Source organism: Capra hircus, chromosome 6, assembly GCF_001704415.2.
Source record: "Capra hircus breed San Clemente chromosome 6, ASM170441v1, whole genome shotgun sequence".
In the NCBI taxonomy this organism is placed as follows: Eukaryota; Metazoa; Chordata; class Mammalia; order Artiodactyla; family Bovidae; genus Capra; species Capra hircus.
This window is the reverse complement of record NC_030813.1, coordinates 117,543,401-117,565,785: the sequence shown is the minus strand read 5'-3', so window position 1 is coordinate 117,565,785 and position 22,385 is coordinate 117,543,401. Positions and strand designations below refer to the sequence as shown.

The 22,385-nt window shown below is 53.5% G+C and overlaps 1 long non-coding RNA gene and 1 pseudogene across 1 annotated transcript; one reads left to right on the top strand and one right to left on the bottom strand.

Annotated features, from left to right (window-relative positions):
* On the top strand, nucleotides 406-4,594 carry LOC106502244. Its single transcript, XR_001295831.2, has 4 exons — nucleotides 406-1,371; nucleotides 1,613-2,728; nucleotides 2,994-4,105; nucleotides 4,220-4,594. It is a non-coding gene; the product is annotated as an uncharacterized LOC106502244 (long non-coding RNA).
* LOC102168813 lies at nucleotides 8,438-21,606 on the bottom strand (annotated as a pseudogene).

The following is a 22,385-nucleotide window of genomic DNA, read 5'->3' as shown; positions in this document are numbered from 1 at the left end:
CCCTCGGCCACCCCCGCCAGAAGCCCCCCGCGCCGCGCCTCTCCGCCTTCCTCCCCCGAGCGGCGCCCCGGCCTCTCCGGGCGCGCCGCTCCCCACCCCTGGGCGCCCGCCCCTGACGCCCCCAGGCCCCACCCCCAGCGCCTCCCGCCTCTCGGGCCCCCGCGGGCGCGCTCCGCAGGCCGCGGGGCTGGGGTCTCACTCCTCGCCCCCCGCCGGTCAGAGATCAGGAAGCCCGAGGAAGTTGGCTTGGAGTGCGGGAACAGAGGGCCCTCGTGCTGAGGGCCACCGGGAAAGCCTGAGGGTGGGCGGGGAGGGGCGAGTCCGGGGCGAAGGGAAGAAGGAAGACCCCGCGGCAGGGGTTTCCGTGCGGGGGCGGCGGGAGGGAGGGAAGGGAGGAGAGGAGCCCGGGCGGGGATGAGCCGACTACTCGCGGGAGGAGGGCGGGAGTCCGGCTGCGGGGCGGAGGGGAGGGCTCGGAGGAGGCGCTCGGGTGCCGGGACCCTCGGGCGCCGCCGGGGAGCGCGGGCCCCAGTGCGGGGGGCGGGGGGGGCGCGGCCCCGGGGAGCCCTGGAGGAGTCTCGTCCGAGCCCTTCTCAGGGATCCTGCGGGACTTCCCCGCAGATGCGGGTGCGAGTGAGTTAATTCATCGGAAGGCGGCTCGCGGCCTGAGAGCGACGCGGGAGACTGGGGGTGCGGCGTGGGGGAGGGTAAATCGCCTCCTTCCGACCGACGCGGCGCTCTCGGTGGCAGAGGAAGGCGTGGGGCCGGGCAGAGCATGGAGATGGTCTTGCCCGGGCCTCTCGGGCACCCAGCCTGCTGAAACGAGGCCTGGGAGCGCGTCTCCGGCAAGCCCTCTGAGGTCCCACCGCGCCGAGCGCCCTCGGTTCTTTCCACACCGGCTCTGCCGCTTCTGCAGCGAGGCCTGGGACCGATGACTCACCCTGCCGGCTAATTACAGCGTTAAATAACTTCGCGCTGGATCCCGGGGAAGCGGGCGGCGCGGCAGCTAGGGAACGCGGCGCGGGAGGAGGGGCCGGGGGAGAGGCAGGGGTGCTTTGAGAACACACACCCGTTCCTGCCGCCCGCTCGGCGAGTTCTGGCCTGTGGAGGCTCCCCCAGAGCTCACAGCGTCGGGCCCTTTCCTGCAGTGTCCAGCGGTGCCCGGTGAGCAGGGGCACCAGCCCCCAGAGGGCCCTCGCGTCTGGAGGAAGCCTCACCCACATTCGCCAGGCAGCCCGCGCAAGGGGACCCTCGCCCACGTTTCACGGAAACCATCTGCCCAGTGAATATATGTGAAGGCCTTTCGTGCGTCTCTCTGGACATTTGCGTGGGACGGACGTGAACGGCGGTGGCTGTGCGGAGAAGGAGCAGGTTTCGCTGTATTTTTAGCAGGGAGTGCAGATTTTAGAGCATCAGCTGAACCTCCTCGTTCAGTCCTCTCCTCATGCATGACGACTTGCCAGAAAAGTAGGGATAGTGAGCCTCCTTTCACATTTATGGGGTATAGGTTTTAAAGGACAGTGTGTAAATCAGCTTGTATAATAATCATGGCACCCACGCGTGTGAGCGGAGTTGCCATGAGCTGACTTCCAATGATTATTTCTGTTTCCAGGGAGACGAGGTTTGCAGCCACCTCCGTGGAGGAAGGAGCAGCTTCTCCATTCCTTACACTGTGCTGCGGCAGCCGGATTGATGAGGCTTTGCGGGAGGAAGTGAGCTGCCTTGGCTGGTCCTGAGCCCCGCCAGGATGGAGGCCTGGGTTGGCCTGGGCGAGCTGCAGGCGGCCTTGCAGCAGCCTCTCAAGTCCGAGGACCCAGGCAGGCTCGTGGTTTAGGATTCCTCCAGGATCTGGCCTCCTCTCTCCTCCAGAGCCTGTGTCTGCCAGCCCTTCGCTCGACCCCTGGCCACTGCCCTATCCCTTAAATGAGTGGTGCCTCTTACCAAAGCAAGCCCTCGGCATATGCTGTTCCCGTTTCTGCTTTATGTTCCCCAGGCCACATCCTCAGCCGGCTTCTGCTGTCCCCTTTCTTAGACCTTAGCTTCAGCTCCCTTAATTGCCCTAACTTCTATTGGGTGCCCACCCTCCTTTGAACAGTGGAAAGAGTGCCCCCAAAGACTTTCCTGTTTAGTCCTGGCAACGAGCCCTGAGGCAGGTGGGCCTGCTATCCTCACAGAGGTTTTCCACCCCAAACCCAGACTCTGCCCACCTCCCTGGCCCCCACCTCCCTGCACCCTTTCCTTCCTGCACCCCTCCTCCTTGCACCCCTGCCTCCCTGCCCCTCAGCTTCTGGACAAAGTTCCCCCATAACAGGCAGGATCTCCCAGTGGTCTAAATGTCTGTCTTCCCAACCATATTGGGGGCTCAGTGCAAGCAGGGTCCATGCCCAGCTTGACCCCACCCCCTCCCCATCAGGACTCCATCAGGCCCGTCCTGGCCATGTGGAATGGACAGGTGAGCAGATGGATGAGTGAGTGGACTGCCGCCGACCTGGGGGTGCCCTGTCCTGTGACACCATCTAGTGTCAGTCCAGTTTTGCTCACAAGAACAGGGCCAGGTGACACAGACAGGTCCGCAGGACGGCGAGGACCCACCTCCCTGCTGCAGTGAGGGGGGGCACTCTGGCCAGGAGCCAGAAGCAGAACTGTGGAGCCCTGCAAGGCAGAATGACCAGCAGGCGTCCTGCCGTGACGGGCCTTGAGCTGCGCGAGTTCGGACTTCATCCCGAGGGTGAGGAGACCTTAGAAGGCCCGGCTCTGTGGGGTGTTCTAGACGCACTGCGTGAGAAGACTGGACTGAGGGCTGGAAGCATGTAGGGGTCGGGGCCGGTGGAGGGTCCTGCCCCATCACGGAGCTCACGGAACACACTCTCAGGCTCCCGCCCCACCACCTGGCAGATAGCCTGCCGGCCATCTCTTTTTTGGCTGCTCTGCTGAAACGCAGACAATGGTCAGCTCTCTTGATGAGTGTGTCTGTCTCCCCTCTGTGTCTGCAGGAGGAAGGGACAGCAGCCTGCAGTCCCTGCCACACACGGCTCCCAGGGACCCTGTAGCCGCGCCACGCTCACCTCCGCAACCCATGCGTAGTTCGAAAGTTAACTCCACTGCTTTCTTCTAATGGCTGTGCTGGGTCTTTGTTGCTGCTCATGGGCTTTCTGCAGTTGTGGCAAGTGGGGCCTGCTCTCCAGGCGTAGTGTTTGGGGCTCACTGCCGTGGTTTTGGGGTGCAGAGCATGGGCCCTAGGGCTCCCGGGCTTCAGCAGTTGCGGCTCAGGCCTGGTAGTTGCGGCTCGCGGGCTGTGTTGTCCCGAGGTGTGTAGGACCTTCTCAGACCAGGACTCGAGCCCATGTCCCCTGCGCTGGCAGGTGGATGCTTTACCGCTGAGCCACCAGAGAGGCCCTCCCCTGCTTTCTGGCAGAGTCCTTTCCCCCCGCCCCCAACAGGCTCACCTGTGAAGCTTGTGCCCCACCACAGCCCCTGGCACAGCGGGGTCCAGGGGGTGACTTGAGGGCTGGGGTGAACTCTGAGGCAGGGAGCTCATGCCAGAAAGAAGCAGCGCTCTCATGAGAAATGACTCTACATGGGGAGGGGTGGGTGGCAAGGAGTGATTTTGAGAATCACAAACCCTACCACATACCAAGCGAGTTCACAGGGACCCTTGTGGTGCCTCTGTGTGGGCACATCACAGCCACACTCTAAACACAGGGCCAGAGAGGACAGTGTTTTCAAAGCGCCACGTTTTTATAGCAGTAAGCACGTGTCAAGTGAAGAGTGTTTGTCGTATTACCGTTAAATTTCATTTTAATATTTGCATATTTACTAGCATTTAAAATTCAGCTTCCTGCAGTGTTTACTTCAGTTAATTTGGCTGAATTCTGATTGTTTTTCTAATTTGTCTTTCACCTTACCTTCCAATATTCCATCCTTTGCCTTTTTAGCTGGCTAAGAGCTCAGATTTCTCTTTCATTATTAATTCTAAGCCCCTTTTTTAGGGACGATCAGCATAGATCTTCCTGCAGAAGTGCAGCCACCTCTGCACAGGTGAGGGCTCACCTGAGGAACGCAGTCTCACAAACTCAGAGCCTGTGAACTCTTGGAGACACAGAAGGTACCGTATTATTTTATAAGTTTTCATCTTACAAAATGTGGTGGAGCCACACGAAACCCGTAAAGCACGCGCGTAGCAGCTTAATGACATAGATGGGCGTCTGTGTCCTCGCAGCCAAATCAGGAAGCAGGACGCTGCCGACTCAAGCACGCGGCCCACCTCGCCCTCCCCCAGCGGCCCTGCTGACCTCAGTGAACGGCCTCCTGTGTCTGTCTGTGCTTCAGTCACCTAAGCACACGTCCCTGAACGTTTCGGTTTGGCTTTGCCCGTTTTTTTTTTTTTTAATACAAGTGGAATCATAACGCTGATCGTTGCACACCTTGTTTCTTTCGTCCAACTTGGTGCCTGTTGTTGTGTCTGCTCTTTATCTCTGTCACAGCTGGTACTGAGCCATTGTGTGAAGGTGCCACAGTTTATCCACATTACTGATGATGAGCATTTGATTGTTTCTAGTTTGGGATATGATGAATAAAGCTGTTGTGAACTTTCTTATGCTTGTGCACTGATGCACTTAAGGGTGGATATTATTTGCTCATGAGTAATGTAATATATACAGTGGTCATGTATGGATGTGAGAGTTGGACTGTGAAGAGGGCTGAGCGCGAAGAATTGATGCATTTGAGCTGTGGTGTTGGAGAAGACTCTTGAGAGTCCCTTGGACTGCAAGGAGATCCAACCAGTCCATTCTGAAGGAGATCAGCCCTGGGATTTCTTTGGAGGGAATGATGCTGAAGCTGAAACTCCAGTACTTTGGCCACCTCATGCGAAGAGTTGACTCATTGGAAAAGACTCTGATGCTGGGAGGGACTGGGAGCAGGAGGAGAAGGGGACGACCGAGGATGAGATGGCTGGATGGCATCACCAACTCGATGGACGTGAGTCTGAGTGAACTCCGGGAGTTGGTGATGGACAGGGAGGCCTGGCGAGCTGCGGTTCATGGGGTCGCAAAGAGTAGGACACGACTGAGCGACTGAACTGAATATAATATATATGCTCAGCTTTTTATGCCCATTTTTATTGAGATACAACTTATGTGCAATAACAATCACTGATTTTAAGTGTTTGACCCAATGACTTTAGACAACTGTACGCATTGGAATGAGTCTCCACCACAGCACGACACAGGAATAGTCCAAACTCCCCCAGAGCCCCCTTTTCAGCAACGCTCTGCCCCACTCAGGGCCCTACAAGAGCTGCTCATCTGCTCTCTCTTGCTATAGTTTTGGTATAAAATTTCAGATACTTGCAGTCATAAAGTATATTGTCTTCCATGTGTGGTTTCTTTCATTTGACAATGCTTAGTTTTTTTTGTTGAGAATTCCACCAGAATTTGTTTATAATTCATACAACGATGGACTTCAGTTTGTCCGTGTGGCATTATTATGAATTAACGTTCATGCACAAGTCTTTTGTGAAGGTGTGTTTTAATTTTTCTTGGAGTGGAGTTTCTAGGTTTTGTCTTAAGTTTATATTAATTTTATAAGAAGCTGACCAGTTGTTTTCCACAGTGGCTGCACCATCCTGCATTCCCCTGCACCGTGTATGAACGTTCCCCACACACCATCCCTTCACCAAACCTTGGTGTCACCAGCAGTCTTCTTAGTAATGTTGACCGTATGACTTTGATTGGAACCGTATTGAACCCGTAGATTGATTTGAGCATAACTGATATGTCAGCAATATTGAATCTTCTGCTCCATGAGCACAGTTTATCTCTACATTTACTTGGATCTTCATTCATTTCTCTCCACACTTTATAGTTTTCAGTATAAAGGACTTGCGCATGTTCTGTTAAATTTACCTTTAAGTATTTTATATATTTAATCCTTCTTTAATTATTACTTTAACCTTTTGTTGTCCAATTGTTTGTTACAAGGATATGGAGATATATTTGACTTTTAAGTTGCCTTTTAAACCTGCAGCCTTGCTAAATTGACTTATACTAGCAGCTGTTTTATAGGTTTCTTCATGTTTTGAATATAAGCAATCATGTCACAGGTAAGTAGAAACAGGTAATGCTTCCTTCCCCACCTGCATGCCTTTTCTTTCTATTTCTCACTTTATTGCATGGGCTAGACCCTATTTGCTATGCACAGTAGCAGACAGAAGTTATCGAAGTAAAAAGTCCTTGCCTCATCCCTGGTTTTTTTAGCTGCCCCATGGCATGTGGGACCTTAGTTCTCTGACCAGTGGAAGCTTAGGGTCCTAATCCCTAGACAGCCAGGGAAGTCCCTATTGTTCCTGATTTCAGTGGGAAATCAGTTTTTATCTTTCATCCTTAAGAATGAGGTATGCTCTAGCTTCTGAGGAGAAAATTTTCACTGGGTTGAAATCTATTTCTAGCTTTCTGAGAATTTTTTTTTTTTTTGAATCATGAACAAGTGACATGTTTTCTCACTTTTTGTTTGCTGCTGTTGTGTTTGCTGAGATTATTACATGGTTTTCCCTCTTCAGTCTGTTAGTGTGGTAAATTACATTCATTGTATTCCTGAGCTGAATTCCACTTGGTTTTTCTCACACAAGTAGCATCTGAAACCTATTAGCAGGAATACAAATACTTCTGCTCACTGCACCTTGGTTTCGGCATCACCAGGGAGAACACGAAGTACTCAAGCACTGGGTGGGACAGCCTCACTCCCGCGGGGGCGCGGCGGCCGCTGCACCGGTGCTGGAGCCCCGCCGGCGGGCCCTTCCCAGCGGTTGCGATGAGGCCCGGAGCGCGCGCACTCCACGGGCGCCGCAGCAGCAGGACCCTGCCTCCCCAGCGTGGAAAAGATGCGGGGCTGGGCAGGGGCCCATGGCACACACCGTTAGGCCGAAAAAAGGAACATACTGTGAGCCTGAAAGAGGGGGAAATATTCAAGCGATGAGCAAAGTGCAGTCTGAAACTCCTTCCTTGGTGAGGAGATGCTCCTGAGGCCCACTCTTGAGCCGCCAAGGCAGAGGCTGAAAGACTGCCTTTCTCAGCGGTCGTAATGGTTCCTTCCTTTTCGCACTGGACCCGCGTGATTTGCTATTATTTTGCTGAAGACTTTTGTGGCTGGGCTAATAAGGGATACTATTTTTAGCTTCCTTGTAATATTTTGTCCTGTCTAGTGTCAGAGTGATGCTAACTTCACTGAATGAGCTGGGAAGTACTCCCTAACCTTCTCTGTTCTGGAGAATCTGTGTAGAACTGGTATTCTTGCTTCCTTCAGTGTTTGGTAGAATTCACTTGTGAAGCCATATGGTGTTAAAGTTTTCTTTCTGGGATGATTTTAACTGTAAGTTGAATTTTTAAAAGTGGTTGTAGGGCTATTAAGGTTATATAATTTTCTTGAATAAGCATTAGTAATTTGTGTCTTTCGTCTACTACAATAAAATTTTCAGATTTGTTGGCATAAAGTTGTCCACAACATTCCCTTAGAAGTTGTGATTTTTATTGTACATAAAATATATCTCAATAAAGCTGAAAGAGGAAAAGGCTTAATTTTTTTTAATGTCTGTAGGATCTACAGTGAACTTTGCTCTCATCCCTAATATTGATAATCTGCTTTTTTTTTCTGGGCGGTTATCAAACTGCAGTCGATCTCATTACAGATAATTAAATCTCCCCACAAGGTCTTAAACAGCATCAAACACCATTTCATGTCTCCTAACACAGAGCAGACCAGGCCTTCACCACTGGAACTAGGTAAGAAGTGTTCAGCTTCAAGTTTCTGATCGTGTCTCACGGTGACCACAGCCTGGCTCATTTTCTCGTGTTTTCCGGCTGCGCATCTCACACTTTTTTTTCTGACTGCGCATCTCACACTTCTTGTCCTCTGAGTGGAGACAAAAGGTTCTAGTTCACGTTCTAATTGCAGGAAATTGAGAGAGACAAACCCCAGTGAAAACACATCAATCTCAATTCAACTCAGTTTTAAAAAAAAGCAAACTTAAATTATTTGTTTTGAGGAAACAAAGGGAAAGGAAGGCATGGGGTTAAGAGTCAAAACTGTGACAAAGACCAGATGCTACACACGGCGTGTCGTAGTTCTGGAAGCTATCTGTCATACAATATTTTAAAATAAAGTGGCTTCTGTGGATTTTTCCTCTTTTGGTCTTATAATCATATGCTGTCTAGTAGCACCCAAATCTAACACCTTTTTTTGCAAACAAAACAAAATGGAAACCCTTGAAGGCAAATGAACCCTAAGGAAAAAGGGAAGTCGTTTGTTATGAAACCGTGAGGATGCCCAAGCAAGACCCCACTTAAGATTCGTTAGCATGAACTTGAGAGCTTTTGTCCGCTATTCCTCAGAGTTAAGCTGAGTTTTGATGTAATGGGAGCCACCACTGCCTCCTATGTCTTCAGTTTTGCCTTTCTCCACATCCATCCTGCAGGTGAACTCAGCAGAACTCATTAGTAACTGAGATCCGAGTCAAGTCAGTTCAGGCAAATGGGCAGGGACTTGGTCATGGGACCATTCACGTCATTTTATCTATTAACTCTTGGCAAGGAACAGCAGTATATTTTGGATTTGCTTGAAAGCCCAGTATCAAGAAGGCTGTCACAAGAGCCTCATTGTCATTTCGGAGTGCAGGGACAGGAGACACACCCAAAGGGATGAGAAGCCTGGAGCAGAGGGTGAGCGAGGGCGGCAGCACTCTGCACTGTTTTCCCAGGCACCCCTCCCTCGTGGGGAGGGGAGGGAGGCGGAAGAAAAGAGGCGCTTTGCTTTGGGGTGATGGAAGCAGCTCAGCCTTACTCTCTTAAGTAAGGTGCCCATCTGTCTCTGGGCTCCTACAAAATTTGACCAAAGAAAGAATTCCTTTATCTTTCAAGGACACAAGGGAAAACTTCCCTGAGACTGGAGAGCAGGTTTGAGCTCTGCACCAAGAAAACCCCCCACACCATCGAAGCCAGCATTTTCTCCAGGGGTCAGGCGGCCGCACCGTCTTGCTTGCGGCGCTGGACCCATGCTGCCCCTCAGTGTCTGGGATTTCACTCCGTCCTCAGCTTGCCCGCCGTGCGCCCCATTCTTCCATCTTGCTGCTTCCATTCTTAATGTCCCTCCCGTTCTGCTCACTCTGGTCCTGCTTTAGGTTCGTGCAGCCCTGGGGAACACTGACCTTAGATTTGTCTGTCAGACTCCAGATATGAATGGTTTCCATAGGGAGCAAGTCGACACCTCTGAAATTTCAGACCCATCTTATTGGCCAGGGCATGGAGTGGCAACACTGTCTGGCCCCAAGGAGCATTAATCTCATTCCATTCCACAAGAACACTGGGCAGCCGACCCAGTCTGAAGTTATTGATTGTACCAAACTGTCCACTATGCCAAATGTGGAAAGTTGCATTAAAGACATTAGTTTTCTTCAGCTTGCCCAGCTGCATCTGGGCATAACGCATCTGGGTTTCTACACTCTTCAGCTCCTCATCCAGGTCTAGCTGTTGTCTTTTAAATTCAGTGTATTCCCTTTGATACTGAGCTTCCTCCTGATCCAATCTCTCAGCCTCAGCCTGCACCTTCTCGAGATTTTCCGCCACTATCTTCCGGTGTTTTTTCCACGTCTTCCAGCTCTTGGATCAGCCTCTCTCCTCTAATGCCAGCTCCTTTAGCTCCAGCCCAAGCTGTTCGCTGTCGTCTTCACTCATTTGCTCTGAGGTCTCCAAACAGCGTTTGCAGTTCTGACACTCATTTTCAGTGGCGTGGAGCTGAGTGTCCAGCTGGTCTAAGAGAGTGTCTGTGCATTCCTCCCACAGACGGTGATCCACATCTGTCTGGCCTGACATAGTGTCAAAAAGGCCCCCAGTGACCTTTAGTCTTCAGCTGAGGCTCTCCACGGTGCCGCCGTCGGGTGCCTCCCCGATCAGAGTGAAGCTTCTGGCACTGTCTGTGGACATCACCCTGGCTGGGGGGATGAGTCTGCGAGAGACACCATCCTGGCGAGTTCCGATAAATGGCTCTTCTCCTGAGTTAGCCTCTTCCTCCTGGGTCTCTCCTGGTCTCAGCTGGGCTGTGCCAAGTAATGGAGCTGTGAGCTCCGGGATGGTGACCCGGTCCAGGATCTTGAAGCTCGTGCCCAGTTTCAGAGGCTGGCTGCCGCACTGACAAACAGTGACCTGCGTGGTGCTCCATCCCTCCGGACCCGGAGCCCTCCGCCCCGGTCCAGTCTACAGCGGGGATGCCGGGGATGCCAGGGCCTTGGCCTCGGGTCTGTCTGCAGGCGGGGCGTCCACGACTGCCGCCGCCCAGCCTTCACTGCACGTTTGCCTTGATCAGTTTGGCTAAAGGTTTGTCAGGTTTTGGTCATTTCCAGAAACTACACCCTAATTTATTTTCTTTATTTTCAGTTTCATATTTCATTGGTTCTGCTCTTTTATTTTCTCCTTTTTTCTGCTCACTTTGGCTTTAGTTTGCTCTTTCCTTTCTAGTTCTGATTTGAGACCTTTCTCATTTTCTTATCAGAGAAGGCGATGGCCCCCACTCCAGTGCTCTTGCCTGGAGAATCCCATGGATGGAGGAGCCTGGTGGGCTGCAGTCCATGGGGTCTCGAAGAGTTGGACGTGACTGAGCGACTTCACTTTCACTTTTCACTTTCAAGCATTGGAGAAGGAAATGGCAACCCACTCCAGTGTTCTTGCCTGGAGAATTCCAGGGACGGGGGAGCTCTTATACAATCTTTTAATGCATTAATTTCCCTTTAAGCATTGCTAAGTGGCTTACATCAACAATGAGTGAATTAATTTCCTTAATTTGAACTTGAATTCATTAAAACAAATTCTTTTTTTATATATGCCCCCATAACTTTTTAAGGTGCTACCTGATGGAAGACACTAGAAGATAGTACTCAAACTGGGAGACAGGAGCTGAGGGAGCAGATGGGTGGTGGGTGGGTAGATAGGCGGATAAATAGGACATGTGGCTAAAATACAAGAGGGACTTGGACCAGTGGTGATGCTGTGTCATGAGCTGGGGAGCAAGGCTAACCCAGCTCTGATCTGCGGTCAAAAGAGAAGGTAGCACCCTGTGCTGTGCCGCAGCAGCAGTCAGATTCAGACGAGTGTGCTCGCAGCGGCCACAGTGCCCCTCTCTCATGCTTCACAGCCGCACGCCTGTCTTCTTCATTCTAGGACCCAAAGAGCCCCTCTGGGGAAGTGATGCGTTCAGCAAAGAGGGTGAAAGGCAGTGGGGCTCCATGGATGTTTAGAAGGGCCTTTCTTGCTTCCTCCTGAGACAGGCAGGGGCCTGGGCCCCTTTGCTGCCATACCTGCAGCTCACACATCTCTCCTCCAGCAACAAAATACAAAAAAAAGACATGGGACCGAAAATAACAGCACACCTGCTCACCTGGGCCAAATTCTGAACAGTCAGTTAGTTCAGTCGCTCAGTCGTGTCCAACTCTTGGCGACCTCATGAATCGCAGCACACCAGGCCTCCCTGTCCATCACCAACTCCCAGATTTTACCCAAACTCACGTCCATCGAGTCGGTGATGCCATCCAGCCATCTCATCCTCGGTCGCCCCCTTCTCCTCTTGCCCCCAATCCCTCCCAGCATCAGGGTCTTTTCCAATGAGTCAACTCTTTGCATGAGGTGGCCAAAGTACTGGAGTTTCAGCTTCAGCATCAGTCCTTCCAAATTCTGAACAAAAGTTACCAAAAGACCAAAAAAATTTTTTTAAATCCAACTGCCACTTCTAAACAGCCAGAAGCAAAAACAGGGTCAAGAGCAAACACAGAGCGCATGTGCCCCCTGCACTCAGCATCACCAAAGGGCAAACCTCCTCAACCCCTGCCGGCCCAGCCCCGGACACACCCCTACCCTCAGCCCACACAAGGAGCAGGCTCACCAGGGAACTGTTCCCAGGGAGAAAGTGAGCCAAATCCCTGAGTTTCAGTTCCTTGGTCGTGTCTGACTCTTTGTGTCCCCATGGACCGCAGCACGCCAGGCTTCCGGGTCCATCACCGACCCCCGGAGCTTGCTCAAACTCATGTCCATTGAGTCGGTGACGCCATCCAGCCATCTCATCCTCGGTCGCCCCCTTCTCCTCCTGCCCCCAATCCCTCCCAGCATCAGGGTCTTTCCCAATGAGTCAGCTCTTCGCATCAGGTGGCCAAAGTAGTAGGGCTTCAGCTTCAGCATCCGTCCTTCTCATGAATACTCAGGGCTGATCTCCTTCAGGATGGACGGGTTGGACCTCCTTGCAGTGCAAGGGGCTCTCAAGAGTCTTCTCCAGCACCCCAGTTCAAAAGCGTCAATGCTTTGGTGCTCAGCCTTTTTGTGGTCCAACTCCCACATCCATACATGACTACTGGAAAAACCACAGCTTTGACTAGACGGATGTTTGTCAACAAACTGATGTCTCTGCTTTTTAATATGCTGTCTAGGTTCGTCATAGCTTTTCTTCCAAGGAGCAAGCGTCTTTTAATTTCATGGCTGCAGTCACTATCTGCAGTGATTTTGGAGCCCAAAAAAATAAAGTCAGACACTGTTTCCACTGTTTCCCCATCTATTTGCCATGAAGTGATGGGACCAGATGCCATGATCTTAGTTTCCTGAATGTTGAGTTTTAAGCCAGATTTTTCGCTCTCCTCTTTCACACTCATCAAGAGGCTCTTTAATTCCTCTTCACTTTCTGCCATAAGGGTGGTGTCATCTGCGTATCCGAGGTTATTGATATTTCTCCCAGCAATCTTGATTCCAGCTTCTACTTCATTAAGCCTAGCATTACACATGATGTATTCTGCATAGAAGTTAAATAAGCAAGGTGACAATATACAGCCTTGACGTGCTCTTTTCCCAATTTGGAACAAGTCCATTGTTCCATGTCCAGTTCTAACTGTTGCTCTTGACCTGCATACAGATTTTTCAAGAGGCAGGTAAGGTGGTCTGGGATTCCCATGTCTGTAAGAATGTTCCAGTTTGTTGTGATCCACACAGTCAAAAGCTTTGGCATAGTCAATAAAGCAGAAGTAGATGTTTTTCTGGAACTCTCTTGCTTTTTAGATGATCCAATGGATGTTGGCAATTTGAACTCTGGTTCCTCTGCCTTTTCTAAATCCAACTTGAATATCTGGAAGTTCTCGGCTCATGTACTGTTGAAGCCTCACTTGGAGAATTTTGATCATTACTTTGCTAACATTTGAGATGACTGCGATTGTGCGGTAGTTTGAGCATTCTCTGGCATTGCCTTTCTTTGGGATTGGAATGAAAACTGACCTTTTCCAGTCCTGTGGCCACTGCTGAGTTTCCAAAATTTGCTGGCATATTGAGTGCAGCACTTTCACAGCATCATCTTTCAAGATTTGAAGTAGCTCAACTGGAATTCCATCACCTCCGCTAGCTTTGTTCATAGTGATGCTTCCTAAGGCCCACTTGACTTCAGACTCCAGAATGTCTGGCTCGAGGTGACTGATCATACCATCATGGTTATCTGGGTCATGAAGATCTTTTTTGTACAGTTCTTCTGTGTATTCTTGCCACCTCTTCTTAATATCTTCTGCTTCTGTTAGGTCCACACCATTTCTGTCCTTTATCGAGCCCATCTTTGCCTAAATGTTCCCTTGGTATCTCTCATTTTCCTGAAGAGGTCTCTAGTCTTTCCCATTCTGTTGTTCTCCTCTGTCTCTTTGTGCTGATCGCTTAGGAAGGCTTTCCTGGGTCCGCTCGCTGCTCTTTGGAGCTCTGCGTTGAGACGGGTTCACCCTTCCTTTTCCTCTGCCTTCAGCGGCTCTCCTTTTCTCGGCTGTCTCTGTAAGGCCTCCCCAGACAAACTTTCTTCTTCTTTGCATTTCTGTTTCCTGAGAGCTTGTCTTCTCTCCCCTTTGCTGCAGCAAGGGCCCCAGTAAAGCCGTGCCTGAACTTCTTGTCTGGCCTCTGTTGACAGGGGAAGGCCAAGCACCCTGCTATCACTCCCACATTCCATTAGCCAAAGCCACAGGTCAGTTGCCTGAGGTCAATTGCAGGGGCGGAGCTGATGAAGTTTAGCCCTCTTACCAGACCGTCAGCCACTGCCTTATGGCCCCGCTGGCAGTGGCATTTTCCCCAACTCTATGTCCTCTAACTTGCAGCCACAGTTTCTTCTGGGCAGACAAACCCTTTGAGCCAGAGTATTTGGTCACAGGACTTTTCAGTGCCCTCTCGGCCCTTGTGCCTGCGGCCATCGCCTGAGTTTTCTTTCGCAGTCAGTCTCACATCCCCTCTGAAGTTAGAATCCATCCTTTCAGCTTGTTTTCTGTTCATGCGGACACGTCCCATGGGGGGCCCCACTCTGAGAGTCACACTCAGGCCTCAGAACCTACTGGTCTGTTTCTCTGGGAAGCCCTGGTTCATGCAATAACAGTTGAACATCCCCTACAGGTTCAGAAAAGCTGCTCAAAGGGCTGAACCAACACCTGTTGAGGAGGGTGGGCTCCAGGCTCCCTTCACGTTCTCAGCTCTTTCCTCCTGCGGCCTTGACCCTGCCCTCACACTTGCCTTTCCCAGGACAGCCAGGTCCGGGCAGCCACTGTGCACGCCCGAGGGGAGGGAGTCGCGACTGACCAGCACCGCCCGGCTGCCTCCCTCTCACCAGTGGCAGCCGTCAGTGGCTCCAAGCTGATCCCTGCCAGCCTCCGGCCCTAGGATGAGGCTGTGGCTGGTTTAGACCAGTTCCATCCATGAATGTCCTTCTCCTCTGTACCTTTTCTTATAAAGACAACACCTAATCCAGTAGAAAAGGAGTCAACAGGCTGGATATTGTCACCCTGCTTATTTAACTTCTAGGCAGAGTCCATCATGAGAAACGCTGGGCCGGTCGAAGCACAAGTTGGAATCAAGATTGCCAGGAAAAATAGCGTAACCTCAGATATATAGTGGACACCACCCTTATGGCAGAAAGTGAAGAGGAAGTAAAGAGCCTCTTGATGAAAATGAAAGAGAAGAGAGAAAAAGTTGGCTTAAAGCTCAACATTCAGAGAACTAAGATCATGGCGTCTGGTCTCATCACTTCACGGGAAATAGATGGGGAAACAGTGTCAGACTTTATTTCGGGGGGCTACAAAATTTCTGCAGATGGTGACTGCAGCCATGAAATTAAAAGATGCTTGCTCCTTGGAAGAAAAGCTATGACCAACCTAGATAGCATATTAAAAAGCAGAGACGTTACTTTGCCAACAAAAGTCCATCTAGTCAAGGCTATGGTTTTTCCAGTAGTCAGGTATGAATGTGAGAGTTGGACTCTAAAGAAAGCTGAGCACCAAAGAATTGATGCTTTTGAACCCCAACTGGTGTTGGAGAAGACTCTTGAGAGTCCCTTGGATTGCAAGGAGATCCAATCAGTCCATCCTAAAGGAAATCAGTCCTGAATATTCATTGGAAGGACTGATGTTGAAGCTGAAACTCCAATACTTTGGCCACCTGATGCAAAGAGCTGACTCATTTGAAAAGATCCTGATGCTGGGAAAGATTGAGGGTGGGAGGAGAAGCAGATGACAGATGATGAGATGGTTGGATGGCATCGCTGACTCGATGGACATGAGTTTGAGTGAACTCCAGGAGCTGGTGATGGACGGGGAGGCCTGGCATGCTGCAGTCCATGGGGTCGCAAAGAGTCAGACACGACTGAGCGACTGAACTGAACTGAATCCAGTAGAGCTCATCTTGACTGGGTTACATCTGCTAAGACTGTAGGGGGCTCTGCTGATGACTCAGACAGTAAAGAATTTGCTTCCAATGCCGGAGACCCAGGTTCAATCCCTAGGTCGGGAAGATCCCCTGGAGGAGGAAATGGCAACACACTCCAGCATTCTTGCCTGGAGAATTCTATGGACAGAGGAGCCTGGCAGGCCACAGCTCATGGGGTCACAAAGAGTCAGACACAACTGAGCAATTACCACTGTGAAGACTGTTTCCAAACAGATTCCCTTTCACAGATTCCAGGCTGAAAAACCAAAGGCAGAAGGTGGCCCACCAGGGCTCTTCACAGCTTCAGACAAGGTCGAGCCCCACGGTGCCAGCGGGGTGCCTGCCCCACTTCTCTGCCCCTGAAGCCCTCCTGTGACCCTCAACCCGCCCCATGGAGGCGGAACACCACTTGGGTGCAGTCATAGCCACAGGTCCTTTTCTGACTGAGTTAAGCGAAGCTACTAAAATTCTGTAAGCTTGAAGGATTCCATCTCTTCTGCCCTCTGCCCCTGGATCCATGTAGGTAACGGTCTGGGTGAGTGTGGGCTGCTCCCAGCTCTGGCCAGGGAGGCAGGCACTGTTGGCAAGGCCACCTGGCAGCACCCGAAGTCACGCCGTCTCTGGAGGGCTGGCAGCAAAGGTGATGCTCCCTCCATCCGAGCTCTCTGCTGTTCCAGGACTGGGGTGAACAGACAGCGTTTCGGTCAGTTCAGTTCAGTCACTCAGTCGTGTCCAACTCTGTGACCCCATGGACTGCAGCAGGCCAGGATTCCCTGTCCCTTCCAGAGCTTACTTAAACTCATGTCCATAGAGTCGGTGATGCCATCCAACCATATCATCCTCTGGTGTCCCTTCTCTTCCTGCCCTCAATCTTTCCCAGCATCAGGGTCTTTTCAAATGTGTCAGTTCTTCACATCAGGTAGTCAAAGTATTGGAGTTTCAGCTTCAGCATCAGTCCTTCCAGTGAATATTCAGGACCAATCTCCTTAAGGATGGACTGGTTGGATCTCCTTGCAGTCCAAGGGACTCTCAAGAGTCTTCTCCAACACCACAGTTTAGAAGCATCACTTCTTGGGCACTCAGCCTTCTTTATGGTCCAACTCTCACATCCATACATGACCACAGGAAAAACCATAGCCTTGACTTGACAGACCTTTGTTGGCAAAGTGATGTCTCTGCTTTTGAACGTGCTGTCTAGCTTGGTCACAGCTCTTCTCCCAAGGGGCAGGCATCTTTCAATGTCACGGCTGCGGTCACCGTCTGCAGCATCTACCCCCCTCGCAACCCAGACAGAAACACCCTAAGTGTCCACGAACAGGAGGCTACGTAGGTGAGTCAGGGAAGCTCCACAGAACGGAATTCTGTGCAGCCCCTAAAAGCTGATGGCAGACCCGTGCCCTGGGTCTGGGTACATAACTGCTGCCTTGGACATGTGTGCAGAGCAGGCAGTCTGCAGGGAGTGACATCACCAGCAAGGGCAAAGCTCCTGGCACAGTCTGGCTCTAGCAAGTGCAGCTGCGTCTCCACTGGACCCACCAGCCCCTCCAGGGAGGTGGCAGCATGATTCTCGCGTTGCTGGCTCTCCAACGATGTCACTTCTCACAAGCTCAGTGTCAGCTGGAGAGCTGCCTCCTGTTCGGTGCTGACCCACGGGAACACTGCCTCAGACCCCACTGTGGCCCCGGGGTTGTTCCCCAGGCGCTGCCTCCGGTCCACCTCAGCCCCCCAACCCTGACCACCCGCCTGGCACTGGGGGCGGGCACAGTCCCCCTTGGCTGCTTCTCCTGCCACTTCTGCCACCCTGGTGGGCAGGAGGCCACCTGGGTTTCTGAGTGACCACCCCTGCAGGCTGGGGCGCCCATGCCCCGTGGGGCAATCCGTAGCCAGTGGGGAGGGGAGGTTGGAGGGAAGGCCACAGCCGTGTCCCCCTTCCTCTCCTCCCTCCTTCCTCAGCTGTGCCAGGGCCCGGGGGCTGAGCGGTTGGACCTGCTGCCCAGCTAGCTGCGTCTCTGGCTCCTGGTGAACCAGGGTGTGCTCTCTGCCCAGTACGCTGCCCCAGGACTGCGTCTCTCCCGTGAAGTGTTTGCCCCGGGCTCTCCTCAGCGAATCAGCCACGTGGGACAGGACCAGATTCCCCAAATCTTGGTGGCCTAAACAGCTTCGTGTCTCATAGTCTGTGGGTCCGTCATTTGGGCTGGGCTGAGCCGGGGACTTCTGCCAGTCTTGTCTGCGGTCACATTGCAGCCATGGTCAGCTGGCAGGTGACTGAGGCTGGAAGGCTAGTCCTTGGCCCACCCGGAGACTCAGCCACTCACCACTGCCCCTGCCACTGGGGGTGGGCTCACAGGGGGCCGCAGTCATCCTTAGTCTCCCTGGGGGCTCAGCAGACTCTGCAGGGCGGGGCCCGGGGTGTCCTGACTGCCTTCGGAGGAAGCACACCCTGCCTCCTGCTGCTGTGCCTGCCCTCTGCATACCACGTGGCTCATGCTGCCGCCCTCCAGCCCCACCCCTGGAAGGGTGTAGGTCCCCACTCCATGCTGCAGGCTCCAGAGCATCAAGACCCAAGCCTATGCTACTCTGAAGATTATGGCAGCATAGAGGGGAGGGGTTTCAGCTTCTGACACCACTGCCCAGACCAGCACAGACTCAGAGGGTTCTCCCTCACCCTGGCCACTCTTCCATCTCCACACCCGCTCCCTCCAGGACCCTGAGGGTGACCTCTGTTCTCTCCATGTCCCCGCCTCCCCTGCCCCGCGAGCTGTCCCTGTGCATGACAACTGAGCACACAGCTCTTGGTTCCATTTCTCACCCTAAGCACCACAGCAAGAGGCTTGCTGGCCAGAGTCTGCCCTGGTGTCAGGCAGTGGGTGGGGGCAGGGGTGCAGGCCCACCCCAGCCTGGGTCCGAGCCCCTGAAGCTCCCCTCTGCCCCCCCCATCACCACCTCCCCCTCATCCCTCCAGTGACACACCTGGCAGAAGGACAAGGCCCTAATGGATGTGTCTGTTTTCTGCACCACAGAGTAAATGATATTTCTGAACGCGAACTCCGATTTCCTCACCCTTTCCATCCTCTTGCCTGGTTCATGTTAATTTCAGGGCACTTGCTCCTTACGAAATTGCATCCTCCTCACAGTTCGGGACAAAGACCCAGAACTCTCTCCATGCAGTAGCTATCCAGACACACCTTGTCAACAGCTCCCCGGGCGGCCTTGCTGATAAAATCCCACCCTACGATGGGGTAAAGCTAGCGGGAACCTGGTGGAGTGGCAGTCCCACACCTCCTCAGACTCTCTCCAAGCTCACCTGTGGAGAAGCTACCTGCTGCGCCTGACGGACCCTTGAAACCCAAAAAAAACGAAGATCACGGCATCCGGTCCCATCACTTCATGGAAAATAGACGGCAAAAAGGGAAACAGCGAGGGGCTTTATTTTCTGGGCTCCAAAATCACTGCAGACGGTGGCTGCAGGCATGAAATTAAGGCGCTTGCTCCTTGGAAGAAAAACCATGACCAACCTAGACAGCATATTAAAAAGCAGAGTCATCACTTTGTTGACAAAGGTCCACCTAGTCAAAGCTATGGTTTTCCAGGAGTCATGTATGGATGTGAGAGTTGGACCGTAAAGGAGGCTGAGCACCAAAGAACTGATGCTTTTGAACTGTGGTGTTGGAGAAGATTCTTGAGAGTCCTTAGACAACAAGGAGATCCAACCAGTCCATCCTAAAGGAAATCAGTCCTGAGTATTCATTGAAAGAACTGATGTTGAAGCTGAAACTCCAATACTTTGGCCACCTGATGTGAAGAGCCAACTCACTGGAAAAGACCCTGATGCCCGGGAAAGACTGAGGGCAGGAGGAGAAGGCCACGACAGAAGATGAGATAGTTGGATGGCATCACTGACTCAATGGACATGAGTTTGAGCAAGCTCCCGGAGATGGTGAAGGACAGGGAAGCCTGGCGTGCTGCAGTCCATGGGGTCAGAGAGTCAGACACAACTGAGTGCCTGAACAGCTGCATGTGTGTGCCACACAGGTGCATCTCACAGGTGCACCCCACAGGAGCACCCCACAGGTGCACCCCACAGGTGCATCTCACAGGTGCACCCCACAGGAGCATCTCACAGGTGCACCCCACAGGAGCATCTCACAGGTGCACCCCACAGGTGCACCTCACAGGAGCATCTCACAGGTGCACCCCACAGGAGCATCTCACAGGTGCACCCCACAGGTGCATCTCACAGGAGCATCTCACAGGTGCACCCCACAGGAGCATCTCACAGGTGCACCCCACAGGAGCATCTCACAGGCGCACCCCACAGGTGCATCTCACAGGCGCACCCCACAGGAGCATCTCACAGGCGCACCCCACAGGAGCATCTCACAGGTGCACCCCACAGGAGCATCTCACAGGTGCACCCCACAGGAGCATCTCACAGGTGCACCCCACAGGAGCATCTCACAGGTGCACCCCACAGGAGCATCTCACAGGTGCACCCCACAGGAGCATCTCACAGGTGCATCTCACAGGTGCACCCCACAGGAGCCTCTCAGACACATCTCTCTACACACCTTAAAGGCACCCCTGAATGGAACATCTAATTGCATCGAGTCCACCCCTGGGGTTGCTCAAGAGCCTGGGACCCACCAGTGGGTGCGTTGAGAAGTGAGGGAGGAGAAGCCCCCCTGCAGGTGAGGTGGCCAGGCGCTTACACCATGTGCCCAGGGCTCCTCAGGGCACTAATGCCTCAGCTCCCATACCTATGAGCACTTCAGGGGGCAGCAAAACCCACCAGCAAGTCACTGTGGGCCCCCTTCACGCCCACGCACTGCCACCAGGGGTCTCGCATGGGTGGTCTGCCCTGAGAACTTGCTGAGACCCTCCAGCAGCAGTGCCCCGAGCCCAGCGCCAGGCCCTCTGCCCTGACGCAGGGGAGAATCACGCCTCCTTTACTCAGCCCTGCGGAGGCAGAGAGAGGAAAAGCAGAAACAGGGAAGGTGGCCCCCGGCGGGGTGAGCGCAGGGCCCGGGAAACACACCCCCAGAAATCCAGCCCCTCTCGGCCGTTTGGCTGGATGGCCACCTCGTCGTGGGCACAGCCCTCACGTCCAGCACAGGCTGGACTCCAGCTCGTGGTGGGAGGGGCCCTGGAAGCTTCCCAGGGCTGGATTTTGAGCGAGGTGACCCTCAGCCTGGGCCCCAGTCCGAGCTCTGCAGCTCCAGCCCACGGCACCTGTGCCCCCGCCCCACCTCTTGCTGCCCCCCGGTAGCAGCCACTCTCCCTAATCTGGGAGAGCGGGGCCCTCAGTGCAGCCCTGAAAGACCTCTGCTGCATGAAGAAGTGGAGCCCGGACAGAGAAGCTCCAGGCCAGCGCCCTAAGCTCGGCCAGCTGGGCCTTTGTGGCTGATGCAGCTGCCGGGCACCCGCCCAGGACCCACACAGAAGGCCCCCCCCGAACGGAGACTGGTGCTGAGCAAGCCGGTGCAGCCGCGGAGGCGCTGGTGTCACACTCCCACACGCATGTGCACAGATGGACGCCCACACATGCATGTCACGTCCACACATTTCCAGCAGCTCAGTGCACACAGCGCTGCCTCTGGGTTATGAGCATGATGACGACATAGACGCGGCAGCATGAGAAAGACAGGGAAACGAGGCCCTTCTCCTCCGGCCTCCGTGACTCGGTCTCCAGCTAAACCTCTCCGCTTCCGCCTCTGGCCAGGGTGCTCAGCACCCCTCTCGCTGCTGCAGAAGGCAAGCCCAGAACACCAGCCCCCAACCTTGCTGAGTGAGGTGCACGCTGGTGGGCAGAGCTCCTACACTTAACCACGCTGCGGTCCCCGAGCACACATGCACACTCACATGCGTGCATCCTCGTGCATACCCAGCATATGCACTCACACGCATGCACACATCTGCACGCGGTTTCTCGTGTGAAGGGAACTCCTGCTCCTGGAGAGTCAGGCAGACCTGGGGTGAGTCCTCCAGCTGTAACCCAAGCTTTTTGATCTCATCTTGGTTCACAGGGAGGTTGAGATCAGACCTCGAGGAGGGACGGTGGCACGGCACTCAGCCAGAGGCCCCCGCTGCTGTCTGGGCCCACGGGTACCTGTGTGAGGCCCAGACACTCAGGCGTGATCTCATCCATAACACCAGGTAGTGCTGGCAGACCCACCCTGGGCTCTGTGTGAGCAGAGGGCCTGGCAGCCTGAGTAAGGGTCCCAGCAAGTTGGGGCTGGGTCGAGAAGAGAGGAGGGTGGTGGGCGCTCGTGGAGACCACTCCTACCTAGGGATGCGGGCTCTTGACAGAGAATAGACCCCTGCTCGGTGCGGAGCGAAGGGGGGGCAGTGCAGAGCCCCTCCTGGGACCCCGCCTCCACCCCTCCTCCCCTCTCCCCACTTCCCTCCCCAGGGTGGGCAAGCACACTCAGGGGTCCACCCCCATCCCCCCGAGCAGAGCTCTGCCCTGCCGCCCAGCACACCTGAGCCTGGGTCTGGGGGCCCAGGAGACCCGGGGCTGCTGCTGGACCTTCCCTGATCCTTGGGTGGCCCCTCATGGCATTTGTGCCATCACCTCACCCTGGGGGGTGGGTGGAAGGGCCTGCCCCCATGCCAGGACCTCTGCCACAGGCAGAAGGCCCTGAGCTATTA